The sequence below is a fragment of the Hyla sarda genome, unplaced genomic scaffold (assembly GCF_029499605.1).
Source record: "Hyla sarda isolate aHylSar1 unplaced genomic scaffold, aHylSar1.hap1 scaffold_3448, whole genome shotgun sequence".
Classification (NCBI taxonomy): Eukaryota; Metazoa; Chordata; class Amphibia; order Anura; family Hylidae; genus Hyla; species Hyla sarda.
The window spans coordinates 72-16,750 of NW_026610206.1; the positions used below are offsets into that span (position 1 = coordinate 72).

The 16,679-nt window shown below is 46.9% G+C and overlaps 6 non-coding genes across 6 annotated transcripts; all 6 read left to right on the forward strand.

The window, feature by feature from the left end:
* The first annotated feature begins 1,863 nt into the window (after nt 1-1,863).
* On the forward strand, nt 1,864-2,054 carry LOC130330999 (U2 spliceosomal RNA). Its single transcript, XR_008873990.1, has one exon. It is a non-coding gene; the product is annotated as a U2 spliceosomal RNA (small nuclear RNA).
* A 2,091-nt stretch (nt 2,055-4,145) lies between these two features.
* LOC130331001 (U2 spliceosomal RNA) lies at nt 4,146-4,336 on the forward strand. Its single transcript, XR_008873991.1, has one exon. It is a non-coding gene; the product is annotated as a U2 spliceosomal RNA (small nuclear RNA).
* A 2,081-nt stretch (nt 4,337-6,417) lies between these two features.
* Nucleotides 6,418-6,608, forward strand: LOC130331002 (U2 spliceosomal RNA). Its single transcript, XR_008873992.1, has one exon. It is a non-coding gene; the product is annotated as a U2 spliceosomal RNA (small nuclear RNA).
* A 2,088-nt stretch (nt 6,609-8,696) lies between these two features.
* Nucleotides 8,697-8,887, forward strand: LOC130331003 (U2 spliceosomal RNA). Its single transcript, XR_008873993.1, has one exon. It is a non-coding gene; the product is annotated as a U2 spliceosomal RNA (small nuclear RNA).
* Nucleotides 8,888-10,976: 2,089 nt separating this feature from the next.
* Nucleotides 10,977-11,167, forward strand: LOC130330998 (U2 spliceosomal RNA). The gene has a single exon (XR_008873989.1). It is a non-coding gene; the product is annotated as a U2 spliceosomal RNA (small nuclear RNA).
* Nucleotides 11,168-13,254: 2,087 nt separating this feature from the next.
* LOC130330997 (U2 spliceosomal RNA) lies at nt 13,255-13,445 on the forward strand. Its single transcript, XR_008873988.1, has one exon. It is a non-coding gene; the product is annotated as a U2 spliceosomal RNA (small nuclear RNA).
* Nucleotides 13,446-16,679: the final 3,234 nt, after the last annotated feature.

Consider the following 16,679-nt stretch of genomic DNA (forward strand, 5'->3'; position numbering starts at 1 on the left):
CATTTGAGTAGCCAGCACACCTGTGCAGGTAGGGCATGACATGATAGGCAGCTGCCTTGATAGCGGGTGGGTGCTGAATGTTCCTAATTGACAAAATAAGATTAATGCTTATGAAGAAATATAAAATCTCATCCCTTCCCCAATATCGCGCCACACCCCTACCCCTTAATTCCCTGGTTGAACTTGATGGACATATGTCTTTTTTCGACCGTACTAACTATGTAACTATGTAACATAACATGGGGGGGGTCTCCTGGCTGTTCACACAGGTGTGTCATTGCTGTACATTGACCATGCATTGCTTCTGTGGTATTGCAAAGGCAAAGACAAATGCTTCCAGCCATCCATTGCACTAATGGATTGGTCATCAGCTGGCTGTCTATGTCCCGCATCAATATAGACCAAAGTACAGAGGGTTAGGCTATGCTATTGTGCACCTACCTGATGCATCAGAAGGTGCGAGGCCCTTGCTAAATTCTGTGCACAGACTATGAGATCTATACTTTAGACTGTATCTAAACCTGCTCCAACATGGACTGACATTCTGGCCTACTTTCAGCCGATGCGACTTGTCTGTCGCTGAACAGTCGCTTTTTATGTATTCAGCACCTATGTATAATGTTGTAAAAATGCTCTAGAAGCTAAAGTCGCAGAAATGTCACACATATTTGGCCTGCAACTTTCTGTGCGACAAATTCAGACAGGAAAAATCAGTATAAATCCTTAGAAAATTATCCCCCAGTGTCTCCATCTGCTGGCGGTATTGAATAAGCATTGCTGCACTGATGGGGTATGCATTAGACGAAAAAAAAGAAGAAAAAGAAGAATAATACGCCCAGAAAAGAGGCGAAAAGGAGAAAAACGTAAAAAAACGTGAAAAAAAAGTAAGAGGAAGAGAAGGGAAAAAAAGGTGGAAATGGGTTTAAAAGTGATTTCGGCGGAGATATATATATATATATATATATATATATATATATATATATATATATACGCGCACACACACACATATATATAAACGTATTCTCCGTTGAGATATTGCAGCCGCTGCTGTGTCCAGGCCCAGGAGCCTTAGCACTGTGCTGTGATGTCACTCAATACCACTGACATCACTAGGTGTAAACAACATCTCTCCTTTGCTGTGTATGTGACTATGGAGCTGTTTGGTGATGTCGTCTATTATGGCCTTCATAGAAGCAACAGGAGATTGTTGCATCCATCTAGAACCCTCAGAACTACAGTGCTATGATGTCACTCACTTCCACAGGCCTTGCAGAGTGTAAACAACAACAACCCAGCTTTGTTGTGTATGTAACCATAGGGATTTGTGATGTCACCTAGAACCTTCACAGCAGCGACAGCTTTATGAGGAGCATCAGCACTGCTCTGCCTGAGCAGAACCATCACCGCCATAGGTTGTCAAATAACCCGGATTTAACCCACACAGGTAAGTCCAATGGGGTGCAGGCATGTCCTCTATGCTTACAGCTTCCCGTGGGTGTTGGTTTGATACCGTTTGGGGACAGCCAAGGAGGCATCTGCAGGCAACAAAGGTAGGTGTGTGCTTGTGTGTGTGTTTCCTATGCAGATCCTAAGCCCAGTGTCACATGCAAGTAGGAGGAGTAAGAAGGGTTCCTGGCAAATCCGGGTTATGGATTGCATTTAAAAAGGCCCCGTGGGAGTGCAATGGGCCCCTGTCTTGCTGCTTAGCAATAATGGTATGGGTTTAGGTTCTGCTGTGTGTACTGGTGGTTGACTGCCCCCCAGCCCAGAGTGTGCATGGAAAATTGTCTGGCAGCCTCCCTGACAGCAAGCAGTGATAGTGCCCATGAAGGGGACCTTGTTGGGCCCGCCCCTTTCACGGTTATCGCTTCTCGGCCTTTTGGCTAAGATCAAGTGTAGTATCTGTTCTTATCAGTTTAATATCTGATACGTCCCCTATCTGGGGACCATATATTAAATGGATTTTTGAGAACGGGGGCCGATTTCGAAGCTTGCTTCCGTCGCCCTATGCATTGACCCGATATGGCAGTATCTTCGGGTACAGTGCACCACCCCCTTACAGGGTTAAAAAGAAAGATTCCTACTTTCATTGCTACCTGCTTGCTGGCTAGCCAGCTAGCCAGCCCTGTGGGCCTTGCTGCTGCTGCTGCAGCCAAAAAACAAAAGGTGGTGCTGCTGCTGCTTCTGCTGCTTCTGCTTCTGCTTGTGTCTGGCCGCTGTTGGAGCGTCCAGGCACAGGACTTCTGCTGCTGCTGACTAAATGGCCTCCTTAATTGGATCATTTGAGTAGCCAGCACACCTGTGCAGGTAGGGCATGACATGATAGGCAGCTGCCTTGATAGCGGGTGGGTGCTGAATGTTCCTAATTGACAAAATAAGATTAATGCTTATGAAGAAATATAAAATCTCATCCCTTCCCCAATATCGCGCCACACCCCTACCCCTTAATTCCCTGGTTGAACTTGATGGACATATGTCTTTTTTCGACCGTACTAACTATGTAACTATGTAACATAACATGGGGGGGGGTCTCCTGGCTGTTCACACAGGTGTGTCATTGCTGTACATTGACCATGCATTGCTTCTGTGGTATTGCAAAGGCAAAGACAAATGCTTCCAGCCATCCATTGCACTAATGGATTGGTCATCAGCTGGCTGTCTATGTCCCGCATCAATATAGACCAAAGTACAGAGGGTTAGGCTATGCTATTGTGCACCTACCTGATGCATCAGAAGGTGCGAGGCCCTTGCTAAATTCTGTGCACAGACTTTGAGATCTATACTTTAGACTGTATCTAAACCTGCTCCAACATGGACTGACATTCTGGCCTACTTTCAGCCGATGCGACTTGTCTGTCGCTGAACAGTCGCTTTTTATGTATTCAGCACCTATGTATAATGTTGTAAAAATGCTCTAGAAGCTAAAGTCGCAGAAATGTCACACATATTTGGCCTGCAACTTTCTGTGCGACAAATTCAGACAGGAAAAATCAGTATAAATCCTTAGAAAATTATCCCCCAGTGTCTCCATCTGCTGGCGGTATTGAATAAGCATTGCTGCACTGATGGGGTATGCATTAGACGAAAAAAAAGAAGAAAAAGAAGAATAATACGCCCAGAAAAGAGGCGAAAAGGAGAAAAACGTAAAAAAACGTGAAAAAAAAGTAAGAGGAAGAGAAGGGAAAAAAAGGTGGAAATGGGTTTAAAAGTGATTTCGGCGGAGAAATATATATATATATATATATATATATATATATATATATATATATATACGCGCACACACACACATATATATAAACGTATTCTCCGTTGAGATATTGCAGCCGCTGCTGTGTCCAGGCCCAGGAGCCTTAGCACTGTGCTGTGATGTCACTCAATACCACTGACATCACTAGGTGTAAACAACATCTCTCCTTTGCTGTGTATGTGACTATGGAGCTGTTTGGTGATGTCGTCTATTATGGCCTTCATAGAAGCAACAGGAGATTGTTGCATCCATCTAGAACCCTCAGAACTACAGTGCTATGATGTCACTCACTTCCACAGGCCTTGCAGAGTGTAAACAACAACAACCCAGCTTTGTTGTGTATGTAACCATAGGGATTTGTGATGTCACCTAGAACCTTCACAGCAGCGACAGCTTTATGAGGAGCATCAGCACTGCTCTGCCTGAGCAGAACCATCACCGCCATAGGTTGTCAAATAACCCGGATTTAACCCACACAGGTAAGTCCAATGGGGTGCAGGCATGTCCTCTATGCTTACAGCTTCCCGTGGGTGTTGGTTTGATACCGTTTGGGGACAGCCAAGGAGGCATCTGCAGGCAACAAAGGTAGGTGTGTGCTTGTGTGTGTGTTTCCTATGCAGATCCTAAGCCCAGTGTCACATGCAAGTAGGAGGAGTAAGAAGGGTTCCTGGCAAATCCGGGTTATGGATTGCATTTAAAAAGGCCCCGTGGGAGTGCAATGGGCCCCTGTCTTGCTGCTTAGCAATAATGGTATGGGTTTAGGTTCTGCTGTGTGTACTGGTGGTTGACTGCCCCCCAGCCCAGAGTGTGCATGGAAAATTGTCTGGCAGCCTCCCTGACAGCAAGCAGTGATAGTGCCCATGAAGGGGACCTTGTTGGGCCCGCCCCTTTCACGGTTATCGCTTCTCGGCCTTTTGGCTAAGATCAAGTGTAGTATCTGTTCTTATCAGTTTAATATCTGATACGTCCCCTATCTGGGGACCATATATTAAATGGATTTTTGAGAACGGGGGCCGATTTCGAAGCTTGCTTCCGTCGCCCTATGCATTGACCCGATATGGCAGTATCTTCGGGTACAGTGCACCACCCCCTTACAGGGTTAAAAAGAAAGATTCCTACTTTCATTGCTACCTGCTTGCTGGCTAGCCAGCTAGCCAGCCCTGTGGGCCTTGCTGCTGCTGCTGCAGCCAAAAAACAAAAGGTGGTGCTGCTGCTGCTTCTTCTGCTTCTGCTTGTGTCTGGCCGCTGTTGGAGCGTCCAGGCACAGGACTTCTGCTGCTGCTGACTAAATGGCCTCCTTAATTGGATCATTTGAGTAGCCAGCACACCTGTGCAGGTAGGGCATGACATGATAGGCAGCTGCCTTGATAGCGGGTGGGTGCTGAATGTTCCTAATTGACAAAATAAGATTAATGCTTATGAAGAAATATAAAATCTCATCCCTTCCCCAATATCGCGCCACACCCCTACCCCTTAATTCCCTGGTTGAACTTGATGGACATATGTCTTTTTTCGACCGTACTAACTATGTAACTATGTAACATAACATGGGGGGGGTCTCCTGGCTGTTCACACAGGTGTGTCATTGCTGTACATTGACCATGCATTGCTTCTGTGGTATTGCAAAGGCAAAGACAAATGCTTCCAGCCATCCATTGCACTAATGGATTGGTCATCAGCTGGCTGTCTATGTCCCGCATCAATATAGACCAAAGTACAGAGGGTTAGGCTATGCTATTGTGCACCTACCTGATGCATCAGAAGGTGCGAGGCCCTTGCTAAATTCTGTGCACAGACTTTGAGATCTATACTTTAGACTGTATCTAAACCTGCTCCAACATGGACTGACATTCTGGCCTACTTTCAGCCGATGCGACTTGTCTGTCGCTGAACAGTCGCTTTTTATGTATTCAGCACCTATGTATAATGTTGTAAAAATGCTCTAGAAGCTAAAGTCGCAGAAATGTCACACATATTTGGCCTGCAACTTTCTGTGCGACAAATTCAGACAGGAAAAATCAGTATAAATCCTTAGAAAATTATCCCCCAGTGTCTCCATCTGCTGGCGGTAGTGAATAAGCATTGCTGCACTGATGGGGTATGCATTAGACGAAAAAAAAGAAGAAAAAGAAGAATAATACGCCCAGAAAAGAGGCGAAAAGGAGAAAAACGTAAAAAAACGTGAAAAAAAAGTAAGAGGAAGAGAAGGGAAAAAAAGGTGGAAATGGGTTTAAAAGTGATTTCGGCGGAGAATATATATATATATATATATATATATATATATATATATATATATACGCGCACACACACACATATATATAAACGTATTCTCCGTTGAGATATTGCAGCCGCTGCTGTGTCCAGGCCCAGGAGCCTTAGCACTGTGCTGTGATGTCACTCAATACCACTGACATCACTAGGTGTAAACAACATCTCTCCTTTGCTGTGTATGTGACTATGGAGCTGTTTGGTGATGTCGTCTATTATGGCCTTCATAGAAGCAACAGGAGATTGTTGCATCCATCTAGAACCCTCAGAACTACAGTGCTATGATGTCACTCACTTCCACAGGCCTTGCAGAGTGTAAACAACAACAACCCAGCTTTGTTGTGTATGTAACCATAGGGATTTGTGATGTCACCTAGAACCTTCACAGCAGCGACAGCTTTATGAGGAGCATCAGCACTGCTCTGCCTGAGCAGAACCATCACCGCCATAGGTTGTCAAATAACCCGGATTTAACCCACACAGGTAAGTCCAATGGGGTGCAGGCATGTCCTCTATGCTTACAGCTTCCCGTGGGTGTTGGTTTGATACCGTTTGGGGACAGCCAAGGAGGCATCTGCAGGCAACAAAGGTAGGTGTGTGCTTGTGTGTGTGTTTCCTATGCAGATCCTAAGCCCAGTGTCACATGCAAGTAGGAGGAGTAAGAAGGGTTCCTGGCAAATCCGGGTTATGGATTGCATTTAAAAAGGCCCCGTGGGAGTGCAATGGGCCCCTGTCTTGCTGCTTAGCAATAATGGTATGGGTTTAGGTTCTGCTGTGTGTACTGGTGGTTGACTGCCCCCCAGCCCAGAGTGTGCATGGAAAATTGTCTGGCAGCCTCCCTGACAGCAAGCAGTGATAGTGCCCATGAAGGGGACCTTGTTGGGCCCGCCCCTTTCACGGTTATCGCTTCTCGGCCTTTTGGCTAAGATCAAGTGTAGTATCTGTTCTTATCAGTTTAATATCTGATACGTCCCCTATCTGGGGACCATATATTAAATGGATTTTTGAGAACGGGGGCCGATTTCGAAGCTTGCTTCCGTCGCCCTATGCATTGACCCGATATGGCAGTATCTTCGGGTACAGTGCACCACCCCCTTACAGGGTTAAAAAGAAAGATTCCTACTTTCATTGCTACCTGCTTGCTGGCTAGCCAGCTAGCCAGCCCTGTGGGCCTTGCTGCTGCTGCTGCAGCCAAAAAACAAAAGGTGGTGCTGCTGCTGCTTCTGCTGCTTCTGCTTCTGCTTGTGTCTGGCCGCTGTTGGAGCATCCAGGCACAGGACTTCTGCTGCTGCTGACTAAATGGCCTCCTTAATTGGATCATTTGAGTAGCCAGCACACCTGTGCAGGTAGGGCATGACATGATAGGCAGCTGCCTTGATAGCGGGTGGGTGCTGAATGTTCCTAATTGACAAAATAAGATTAATGCTTATGAAGAAATATAAAATCTCATCCCTTCCCCAATATCGCGCCACACCCCTACCCCTTAATTCCCTGGTTGAACTTGATGGACATATGTCTTTTTTCGACCGTACTAACTATGTAACTATGTAACATAACATGGGGGGGGTCTCCTGGCTGTTCACACAGGTGTGTCATTGCTGTACATTGACCATGCATTGCTTCTGTGGTATTGCAAAGGCAAAGACAAATGCTTCCAGCCATCCATTGCACTAATGGATTGGTCATCAGCTGGCTGTCTATGTCCCGCATCAATATAGACCAAAGTACAGAGGGTTAGGCTATGCTATTGTGCACCTACCTGATGCATCAGAAGGTGCGAGGCCCTTGCTAAATTCTGTGCACAGACTTTGAGATCTATACTTTAGACTGTATCTAAACCTGCTCCAACATGGACTGACATTCTGGCCTACTTTCAGCCGATGCGACTTGTCTGTCGCTGAACAGTCGCTTTTTATGTATTCAGCACCTATGTATAATGTTGTAAAAATGCTCTAGAAGCTAAAGTCGCAGAAATGTCACACATATTTGGCCTGCAACTTTCTGTGCGACAAATTCAGACAGGAAAAATCAGTATAAATCCTTAGAAAATTATCCCCCAGTGTCTCCATCTGCTGGCGGTATTGAATAAGCATTGCTGCACTGATGGGGTATGCATTAGACGAAAAAAAAGAAGAAAAAGAAGAATAATACGCCCAGAAAAGAGGCGAAAAGGAGAAAAACGTAAAAAAACGTGAAAAAAAAGTAAGAGGAAGAGAAGGGAAAAAAAGGTGGAAATGGGTTTAAAAGTGATTTCGGCGGAGAAATATATATATATATATATATATATATATATATATATATATATATACGCGCACACACACACATATATATAAACGTATTCTCCGTTGAGATATTGCAGCCGCTGCTGTGTCCAGGCCCAGGAGCCTTAGCACTGTGCTGTGATGTCACTCAATACCACTGACATCACTAGGTGTAAACAACATCTCTCCTTTGCTGTGTATGTGACTATGGAGCTGTTTGGTGATGTCGTCTATTATGGCCTTCATAGAAGCAACAGGAGATTGTTGCATCCATCTAGAACCCTCAGAACTACAGTGCTATGATGTCACTCACTTCCACAGGCCTTGCAGAGTGTAAACAACAACAACCCAGCTTTGTTGTGTATGTAACCATAGGGATTTGTGATGTCACCTAGAACCTTCACAGCAGCGACAGCTTTATGAGGAGCATCAGCACTGCTCTGCCTGAGCAGAACCATCACCGCCATAGGTTGTCAAATAACCCGGATTTAACCCACACAGGTAAGTCCAATGGGGTGCAGGCATGTCCTCTATGCTTACAGCTTCCCGTGGGTGTTGGTTTGATACCGTTTGGGGACAGCCAAGGAGGCATCTGCAGGCAACAAAGGTAGGTGTGTGCTTGTGTGTGTGTTTCCTATGCAGATCCTAAGCCCAGTGTCACATGCAAGTAGGAGGAGTAAGAAGGGTTCCTGGCAAATCCGGGTTATGGATTGCATTTAAAAAGGCCCCGTGGGAGTGCAATGGGCCCCTGTCTTGCTGCTTAGCAATAATGGTATGGGTTTAGGTTCTGCTGTGTGTACTGGTGGTTGACTGCCCCCCAGCCCAGAGTGTGCATGGAAAATTGTCTGGCAGCCTCCCTGACAGCAAGCAGTGATAGTGCCCATGAAGGGGACCTTGTTGGGCCCGCCCCTTTCACGGTTATCGCTTCTCGGCCTTTTGGCTAAGATCAAGTGTAGTATCTGTTCTTATCAGTTTAATATCTGATACGTCCCCTATCTGGGGACCATATATTAAATGGATTTTTGAGAACGGGGGCCGATTTCGAAGCTTGCTTCCGTCGCCCTATGCATTGACCCGATATGGCAGTATCTTCGGGTACAGTGCACCACCCCCTTACAGGGTTAAAAAGAAAGATTCCTACTTTCATTGCTACCTGCTTGCTGGCTAGCCAGCTAGCCAGCCCTGTGGGCCTTGCTGCTGCTGCTGCAGCCAAAAAACAAAAGGTGGTGCTGCTGCTGCTTCTGCTGCTTCTGCTTCTGCTTGTGTCTGGCCGCTGTTGGAGCGTCCAGGCACAGGACTTCTGCTGCTGCTGACTAAATGGCCTCCTTAATTGGATCATTTGAGTAGCCAGCACACCTGTGCAGGTAGGGCATGACATGATAGGCAGCTGCCTTGATAGCGGGTGGGTGCTGAATGTTCCTAATTGACAAAATAAGATTAATGCTTATGAAGAAATATAAAATCTCATCCCTTCCCCAATATCGCGCCACACCCCTACCCCTTAATTCCCTGGTTGAACTTGATGGACATATGTCTTTTTCGACCGTACTAACTATGTAACTATGTAACATAACATGGGGGGGGTCTCCTGGCTGTTCACACAGGTGTGTCATTGCTGTACATTGACCATGCATTGCTTCTGTGGTATTGCAAAGGCAAAGACAAATGCTTCCAGCCATCCATTGCACTAATGGATTGGTCATCAGCTGGCTGTCTATGTCCCGCATCAATATAGACCAAAGTACAGAGGGTTAGGCTATGCTATTGTGCACCTACCTGATGCATCAGAAGGTGCGAGGCCCTTGCTAAATTCTGTGCACAGACTTTGAGATCTATACTTTAGACTGTATCTAAACCTGCTCCAACATGGACTGACATTCTGGCCTACTTTCAGCCGATGCGACTTGTCTGTCGCTGAACAGTCTTTTTTTATGTATTCAGCACCTATGTATAATGTTGTAAAAATGCTCTAGAAGCTAAAGTCGCAGAAATGTCACACATATTTGGCCTGCAACTTTCTGTGCGACAAATTCAGACAGGAAAAATCAGTATAAATCCTTAGAAAATTATCCCCCAGTGTCTCCATCTGCTGGCGGTATTGAATAAGCATTGCTGCACTGATGGGGTATGCATTAGACGAAAAAAAAGAAGAAAAAGAAGAATAATACGCCCAGAAAAGAGGCGAAAAGGAGAAAAACGTAAAAAAACGTGAAAAAAAAGTAAGAGGAAGAGAAGGGAAAAAAAGGTGGAAATGGGTTTAAAAGTGATTTCGGCGGAGAAATATATATATATATATATATATATATATATATATATATATATATATACGCGCACACACACACATATATATAAACGTATTCTCCGTTGAGATATTGCAGCCGCTGCTGTGTCCAGGCCCAGGAGCCTTAGCACTGTGCTGTGATGTCACTCAATACCACTGACATCACTAGGTGTAAACAACATCTCTCCTTTGCTGTGTATGTGACTATGGAGCTGTTTGGTGATGTCGTCTATTATGGCCTTCATAGAAGCAACAGGAGATTGTTGCATCCATCTAGAACCCTCAGAACTACAGTGCTATGATGTCACTCACTTCCACAGGCCTTGCAGAGTGTAAACAACAACAACCCAGCTTTGTTGTGTATGTAACCATAGGGATTTGTGATGTCACCTAGAACCTTCACAGCAGCGACAGCTTTATGAGGAGCATCAGCACTGCTCTGCCTGAGCAGAACCATCACCGCCATAGGTTGTCAAATAACCCGGATTTAACCCACACAGGTAAGTCCAATGGGGTGCAGGCATGTCCTCTATGCTTACAGCTTCCCGTGGGTGTTGGTTTGATACCGTTTGGGGACAGCCAAGGAGGCATCTGCAGGCAACAAAGGTAGGTGTGTGCTTGTGTGTGTGTTTCCTATGCAGATCCTAAGCCCAGTGTCACATGCAAGTAGGAGGAGTAAGAAGGGTTCCTGGCAAATCCGGGTTATGGATTGCATTTAAAAAGGCCCCGTGGGAGTGCAATGGGCCCCTGTCTTGCTGCTTAGCAATAATGGTATGGGTTTAGGTTCTGCTGTGTGTACTGGTGGTTGACTGCCCCCCAGCCCAGAGTGTGCATGGAAAATTGTCTGGCAGCCTCCCTGACAGCAAGCAGTGATAGTGCCCATGAAGGGGACCTTGTTGGGCCCGCCCCTTTCACGGTTATCGCTTCTCGGCCTTTTGGCTAAGATCAAGTGTAGTATCTGTTCTTATCAGTTTAATATTCGATACGTCCCCTATCTGGGGACCATATATTAAATGGATTTTTGAGAACGGGGGCCGATTTCGAAGCTTGCTTCCGTCGCCCTATGCATTGACCCGATATGGCAGTATCTTCGGGTACAGTGCACCACCCCCTTACAGGGTTAAAAAGAAAGATTCCTACTTTCATTGCTACCTGCTTGCTGGCTAGCCAGCTAGCCAGCCCTGTGGGCCTTGCTGCTGCTGCTGCAGCCAAAAAACAAAAGGTGGTGCTGCTGCTGCTTCTGCTGCTTCTGCTTCTGCTTGTGTCTGGCCGCTGTTGGAGCGTCCAGGCACAGGACTTCTGCTGCTGCTGACTAAATGGCCTCCTTAATTGGATCATTTGAGTAGCCAGCACACCTGTGCAGGTAGGGCATGACATGATAGGCAGCTGCCTTGATAGCGGGTGGGTGCTGAATGTTCCTAATTGACAAAATAAGATTAATGCTTATGAAGAAATATAAAATCTCATCCCTTCCCCAATATCGCGCCACACCCCTACCCCTTAATTCCCTGGTTGAACTTGATGGACATATGTCTTTTTTCGACCGTACTAACTATGTAACTATGTAACATAACATGGGGGGGGGTCTCCTGGCTGTTCACACAGGTGTGTCATTGCTGTACATTGACCATGCATTGCTTCTGTGGTATTGCAAAGGCAAAGACAAATGCTTCCAGCCATCCATTGCACTAATGGATTGGTCATCAGCTGGCTGTCTATGTCCCGCATCAATATAGACCAAAGTACAGAGGGTTAGGCTATGCTATTGTGCACCTACCTGATGCATCAGAAGGTGCGAGGCCCTTGCTAAATTCTGTGCACAGACTTTGAGATCTATACTTTAGACTGTATCTAAACCTGCTCCAACATGGACTGACATTCTGGCCTACTTTCAGCCGATGCGACTTGTCTGTCGCTGAACAGTCTTTTTTTATGTATTCAGCACCTATGTATAATGTTGTAAAAATGCTCTAGAAGCTAAAGTCGCAGAAATGTCACACATATTTGGCCTGCAACTTTCTGTGCGACAAATTCAGACAGGAAAAATCAGTATAAATCCTTAGAAAATTATCCCCCAGTGTCTCCATCTGCTGGCGGTATTGAATAAGCATTGCTGCACTGATGGGGTATGCATTAGACGAAAAAAAAGAAGAAAAAGAAGAATAATACGCCCAGAAAAGAGGCGAAAAGGAGAAAAACGTAAAAAAACGTGAAAAAAAAGTAAGAGGAAGAGAAGGGAAAAAAAGGTGGAAATGGGTTTAAAAGTGATTTCGGCGGAGAAATATATATATATATATATATATATATATATATATATATATATACGCGCACACACACACATATATATAAACGTATTCTCCGTTGAGATATTGCAGCCGCTGCTGTGTCCAGGCCCAGGAGCCTTAGCACTGTGCTGTGATGTCACTCAATACCACTGACATCACTAGGTGTAAACAACATCTCTCCTTTGCTGTGTATGTGACTATGGAGCTGTTTGGTGATGTCGTCTATTATGGCCTTCATAGAAGCAACAGGAGATTGTTGCATCCATCTAGAACCCTCAGAACTACAGTGCTATGATGTCACTCACTTCCACAGGCCTTGCAGAGTGTAAACAACAACAACCCAGCTTTGTTGTGTATGTAACCATAGGGATTTGTGATGTCACCTAGAACCTTCACAGCAGCGACAGCTTTATGAGGAGCATCAGCACTGCTCTGCCTGAGCAGAACCATCACCGCCATAGGTTGTCAAATAACCCGGATTTAACCCACACAGGTAAGTCCAATGGGGTGCAGGCATGTCCTCTATGCTTACAGCTTCCCGTGGGTGTTGGTTTGATACCGTTTGGGGACAGCCAAGGAGGCATCTGCAGGCAACAAAGGTAGGTGTGTGCTTGTGTGTGTGTTTCCTATGCAGATCCTAAGCCCAGTGTCACATGCAAGTAGGAGGAGTAAGAAGGGTTCCTGGCAAATCCGGGTTATGGATTGCATTTAAAAAGGCCCCGTGGGAGTGCAATGGGCCCCTGTCTTGCTGCTTAGCAATAATGGTATGGGTTTAGGTTCTGCTGTGTGTACTGGTGGTTGACTGCCCCCCAGCCCAGAGTGTGCATGGAAAATTGTCTGGCAGCCTCCCTGACAGCAAGCAGTGATAGTGCCCATGAAGGGGACCTTGTTGGGCCCGCCCCTTTCACGGTTATCGCTTCTCGGCCTTTTGGCTAAGATCAAGTGTAGTATCTGTTCTTATCAGTTTAATATCTGATACGTCCCCTATCTGGGGACCATATATTAAATGGATTTTTGAGAACGGGGGCCAATTTCGAAGCTTGCTTCCGTCGCCCTATGCATTGACCCGATATGGCAGTATCTTCGGGTACAGTGCACCACCCCCTTACAGGGTTAAAAAGAAAGATTCCTACTTTCATTGCTACCTGCTTGCTGGCTAGCCAGCTAGCCAGCCCTGTGGGCCTTGCTGCTGCTGCTGCAGCCAAAAAACAAAAGGTGGTGCTGCTGCTGCTTCTGCTGCTTCTGCTTCTGCTTGTGTCTGGCCGCTGTTGGAGCGTCCAGGCACAGGACTTCTGCTGCTGCTGACTAAATGGCCTCCTTAATTGGATCATTTGAGTAGCCAGCACACCTGTGCAGGTAGGGCATGACATGATAGGCAGCTGCCTTGATAGCGGGTGGGTGCTGAATGTTCCTAATTGACAAAATAAGATTAATGCTTATGAAGAAATATAAAATCTCATCCCTTCCCCAATATCGCGCCACACCCCTACCCCTTAATTCCCTGGTTGAACTTGATGGACATATGTCTTTTTTCGACCGTACTAACTATGTAACTATGTAACATAACATGGGGGGGGTCTCCTGGCTGTTCACACAGGTGTGTCATTGCTGTACATTGACCATGCATTGCTTCTGTGGTATTGCAAAGGCAAAGACAAATGCTTCCAGCCATCCATTGCACTAATGGATTGGTCATCAGCTGGCTGTCTATGTCCCGCATCAATATAGACCAAAGTACAGAGGGTTAGGCTATGCTATTGTGCACCTACCTGATGCATCAGAAGGTGCGAGGCCCTTGCTAAATTCTGTGCACAGACTTTGAGATCTATACTTTAGACTGTATCTAAACCTGCTCCAACATGGACTGACATTCTGGCCTACTTTCAGCCGATGCGACTTGTCTGTCGCTGAACAGTCGCTTTTTATGTATTCAGCACCTATGTATAATGTTGTAAAAATGCTCTAGAAGCTAAAGTCGCAGAAATGTCACACATATTTGGCCTGCAACTTTCTGTGCGACAAATTCATGTCACGATGCCGGCTGGCAGGTAGTGGATCCTCTGTGCCAGAGAGGGATTGGCGTGGACCGTGCTAGAGGATCGGTTCTAAGTCACTACTGGTTTTCACCAGAGCCCGCCGCAAAGCGGGATGGTCTTGCTGCGGCGGTAGTGACCAGGTCGTATCCCCTAGCAACGGCTCAACCTCTCTGGCTGCTGAAGATAGGCGAGGTACAAGGGAGTAGGCAGAAGCAAAGTCGGACGTAGCAGAAGGTCGGGGGCAGGCGGCAAGGTTCGTAGTCAGGGGAGATAGCAAAGTTCTGGTACACAGGGTATAAACACACAAAAACGCTTTCACTAGGCTCTAGGGCAACAAGATCCGGCCAGGAAGTGCAAGGGAGGAGACTAGATATAGCCAGGAAACAGATGGGAACCAATTAAGCTAATTGGGCCAGGCACCAATCATTGGTGCACTGGCCCTTTAAGTCTCAGGGAGCTGGCGCGCGCGCGCCCTAGAGAGCGGAGCCGCGCGCGCCAGCACATGACCGCAGGAGACGGGAACGGGTAAGTGACCTGGGATGCGATTCGCGAGCGGGCGCGTCCCGCTGTGCGAATCGCATCCCCAACGGCCATGACAGGGCAGCGCTCCCGGTCAGCGCTGACCGGGGAGCTGCAGGGAGAAAGGCGCCGTGAGCGCTCCGGGGAGGAGCGGGGACCCGGAGCGCTAGGCGTAACAGTACCCCCCCCCTTAGGTCTCCCCTTCTCTTTATCGGGTAACTGCCTCCCCTGGGATGAGGACACCGGGAAAGGAAGGAGGGATTCCTCAGCGGGATCCATGGCCGGATCTACTGTCACGATGCCGGCTGGCAGGTAGTGGATCCTCTGTGCCAGAGAGGGATTGGCGTGGACCGTGCTAGAGGATCGGTTCTAAGTCACTACTGGTTTTCACCAGAGCCCGCCGCAAAGCGGGATGGTCTTGCTGCGGCGGTAGTGACCAGGTCGTATCCCCTAGCAACGGCTCAACCTCTCTGGCTGCTGAAGATAGGCGAGGTACAAGGGAGTAGGCAGAAGCAAAGTCGGACGTAGCAGAAGGTCGGGGGCAGGCGGCAAGGTTCGTAGTCAGGGGAGATAGCAAAGTTCTGGTACACAGGGTATAAACACACAAAAACGCTTTCACTAGGCTCTAGGGCAACAAGATCCGGCCAGGAAGTGCAAGGGAGGAGACTAGATATAGCCAGGAAACAGATGGGAACCAATTAAGCTAATTGGGCCAGGCACCAATCATTGGTGCACTGGCCCTTTAAGTCTCAGGGAGCTGGCGCGCGCGCGCCCTAGAGAGCGGAGCCGCGCGCGCCAGCACATGACCGCAGGAGACGGGAACGGGTAAGTGACCTGGGATGCGATTCGCGAGCGGGCGCGTCCCGCTGTGCGAATCGCATCCCCAACGGCCATGACAGGGCAGCGCTCCCGGTCAGCGCTGACCGGGGAGCTGCAGGGAGAAAGGCGCCGTGAGCGCTCCGGGGAGGAGCGGGGACCCGGAGCGCTAGGCGTAACAATTCAGACAGGAAAAATCAGTATAAATCCTTAGAAAATTATCCCCCAGTGTCTCCATCTGCTGGCGGTATTGAATAAGCATTGCTGCACTGATGGGGTATGCATTAGACGAAAAAAAAGAAGAAAAAGAAGAATAATACGCCCAGAAAAGAGGCGAAAAGGAGAAAAACGTAAAAAAACGTGAAAAAAAAGTAAGAGGAAGAGAAGGGAAAAAAAGGTGGAAATGGGTTTAAAAGTGATTTCGGCGGAGAAATATATATATATATATATATATATATATATATATATATATATATATATATATATATACGCGCACACACACACATATATATAAACGTATTCTCCGTTGAGATATTGCAGCCGCTGCTGTGTCCAGGCCCAGGAGCCTTAGCACTGTGCTGTGATGTCACTCAATACCACTGACATCACTAGGTGTAAACAACATCTCTCCTTTGCTGTGTATGTGACTATGGAGCTGTTTGGTGATGTCGTCTATTATGGCCTTCATAGAAGCAACAGGAGATTGTTGCATCCATCTAGAACCCTCAGAACTACAGTGCTATGATGTCACTCACTTCCACAGGCCTTGCAGAGTGTAAACAACAACAACCCAGCTTTGTTGTGTATGTAACCATAGGGATTTGTGATGTCACCTAGAACCTTCACAGCAGCGACAGCTTTATGAGGAGCATCAGCACTGCTCTGCCTGAGCAGAACCATCACCGCCATAGGTTGTCAAATAACCCGGATTTAACCCACACAGGTAAGTCCAATGGGGTGCAGGCA